We start from the raw sequence: 3,121 nt of genomic DNA on the forward strand, positions 1-3,121 counted from the left end.
TCATCAAAGCCGGAACTAATCGAGCCGTTTGTGGCAGGCTGGGGAGAAAGGTATTGTAATGTAAATTAGGTATTGTAATGTAAATTATGTGAAAAATAATGCGTGTTTCGAACCACCAAACATGAGAGCATGTTCTAGTACACCCGTTCTAGTACACCCCCAAAACAAAATCAAGACTTTGTAAAAGAGCATAATAGGACCCCTTTAAATATGAAAACGTACTTACAGACTGTGAGTCAGAACAGCTGGCATTGTAGGTTCAGGAAACAGTCCGTTAAATGCGTTGCACACTCACGAATATTTGGGTTGAACTGTTCTGGAACAGTGTTGTAAATACAACTTAACCACTGATTTCTAGTCGTGTGCTCTTTTAACAAAGTATTTTCGCTTTCGCAACAAAACGCACAGCATCTTCACAACATGGCGGCGGCGGTGGGAGCAACAATAAAGTTACGCCTTCTTTCTTTGCATGAACATTTGGGCGGCATTATGCAAATCTTCCCACATCATGATGTAGACATGTACGGGCATGTTTAAATGAGACGTTTTAGGAGGGCGTGGACGAGTCTTATCTTTTATAAAGAATATCTCTTTGGGTTTGAGACTTTAGTCTTTGGAACTTTAGGGATCTTATCTGCACGAACAGCTTGTAACACTCCAAAGAGAAAGGAAAGCTTGAAATCGCATCATATGACCCCTTTAAAACATTTCTTTAAGATATAATGATCTCAGTCTACATGAAAAGGGACTATAATCATGAAGAACAATTTCCAGCTATTAGAATTTTAGATTTTAACATTTTAAAGCTAAGCATAATAAGAAATATTGTAGCACAGCTATACAAATTGATGGAACTCTCACCAAACCCACCAACACTGTTACAAATAATATCATTATTTGAACCATCTCTCAATTCTGTATTATGACTATATTCTTCCATCTTTATCTCATTCTTACCTAAAAACTGAAGATTCAAAAATCCTTGTCTTCTTTACTATATCTCTTTGTGTAACTATATTACATTTCCAGAACTATCGACCCTTTTCACAAGACTGTGATGACGTGTTGTTTCAACGGTCATCAGCATCGTAAATCATCCAAAGTTTTTTTATATTGCCTTTTTAGGGGTTCAAGCACGCAGTGCTGAAACCCTATTGTAATTGTTAGAATTTTTTTAATTATTATTATTTTTCTCCGCTAAAACTGATTGTGCAGACCAAACCGTAAGGTGTAGAGAGATGAAACTTTGCCAGCAGGTAGAGCTCCCTGAGGGGACATTCTGACAAAGACTCACCCAAATCGGTCAAAGGGGGGCGCTACAGCGCAAAAAACGAAAATTTCAGACATTTTTGGCCCTAACTCGTGCACCTTTTATCGTAGACTCAAAAATGTTACATCGTTGCGATCCTTGGGTCAACCCGAACAAAAATGGAGCTACACAGATTTTCTCTAGGACGCACGGTTTTTCCGTAAAATTGACCTATATCCCAAACCTACTTTTGCGAACTAGTCCAGCTTTCTGTTTTCTTGTTGGATCAATAGCATCAGCCATCCACTTTATTGTAAAATAGGTGACTGCACCAAATGCTGTAAGGCGGAAGATCAGACCTAGAACCTCATTGCGGTTTAACGGCCGGATAATACCGTCAACAGGAATCTCTTTCAACTCCCTTCAAGTGCTTGAACCCCGGTCATTGCTGCTTGCAGCTATATTTTTTTTTATGTATACACATTTATAACACCGTACTTTGTATTATATTACCTTTGCATCAAATTACAAAAAATTAGTTAACGCTAATGCGAGGGTGTTTCTACTACAGCGGCTGTGGCAGTGAAGGAAAATTTGACATCGTTCCCTCTACTGACTACCGTTATCAGTCGCTCTCTATTTTTTTTTTTGAAAGTAGTGAAAACACTATTGTGGAGTTTTTCTTTTGCTATTTGAGCAAATGGGAGTGCAAAAAAAAACAGGCAGAGGTGTGTTAAATTAGGATTTTTTAATGTGGGGTGGAGAGAATTTAAAGGGGAGAATATAAATACAAAATATTAAGAGTTGAACAGTCTTTTTATTAGGAAAATTAAACAATGTAAAATAGGTGACTGCACCAAATGCTGTAAGGCGGAAGATCAGACCTAGAACCTCATTGCGGTTTAACGGCCGGATAATACCGTCAACAGGAATCTCTTTCAACTCCATCTTCTCATAGTCATCTGCAAAATAAATAAATAAATAAATAAAATAAATGACCCATATTAGACACTTCTTGCAAACTCAAAACTTTACTGCTTAGCCGGTTGCTTAGCCTATTTGTGTGGCAGCTGTTTATTTTAATTTTCAGTTAGCTCTCAGAAATCTTTCTTATCATAATAATTAAATAATGAACCAGCACAGTTTGCTTTCATTTTTCACTGGAGATTGATATAACTGAACTGAACGTGCTTATTCATGTTAATCCTGAAAATTGTGAATTCAATTTGAAGTGAAATTAGCAGACAATAAATAAATTGCCTCAAGTTAATTAAATAATTTATAAATTAACAAATTTAGTCGGTGATTAGTATGACAGAATATGAAAAGCAAGAAGGTACAGTATATCTTATTTAAATATGTGAGCAGAGCATCAGGAGAAGAATGTTTAATGCTTATAGCTCTCGCACAGGTGCAACAGGAGACCACAGGGAATGCTGATGGAACAAGGGACCAAGGTGTAGCAAGAGACCCAAGGAGTATCAGGATAACACAGCGAAGCAGAAGACCACTGGGAATCACAAAACCATGGCAGAGCAGGAGACCACAGTGGCTGGAGAGCACCAAGGCAGAGCTGAGGGATCAGATAACCACAGCAGCAGAGATGGAAATCATGGTCGAGAAGAGACATTGAAACTCAGAGACGGCACTCTGGCCATGACAGAACAGGCAGGGATGGCCACCTTGGGTGGCTCCGTGTTGTGAAAGTGTACTCTGGGATGGCCTTCCTGGCCTTGGTGCTTGTGTACATGCATACTGTGAAATGGAGTATATTTGAAAGACTGTGCATTTGGCTGTGCTCATTGGCTAAGCATTGGTGTCAAAACTGAAGTATACTTTGGGCTAAACTCTGCAGGAAGACAGCTCTCCAGG

This window comes from Sinocyclocheilus anshuiensis, unplaced genomic scaffold, assembly GCF_001515605.1.
Source record: "Sinocyclocheilus anshuiensis isolate Anshui unplaced genomic scaffold, SAMN03320099.WGS_v1.1 scaffold1418, whole genome shotgun sequence".
Lineage (NCBI taxonomy): Eukaryota > Metazoa > Chordata > Actinopteri > Cypriniformes > Cyprinidae > Sinocyclocheilus > Sinocyclocheilus anshuiensis.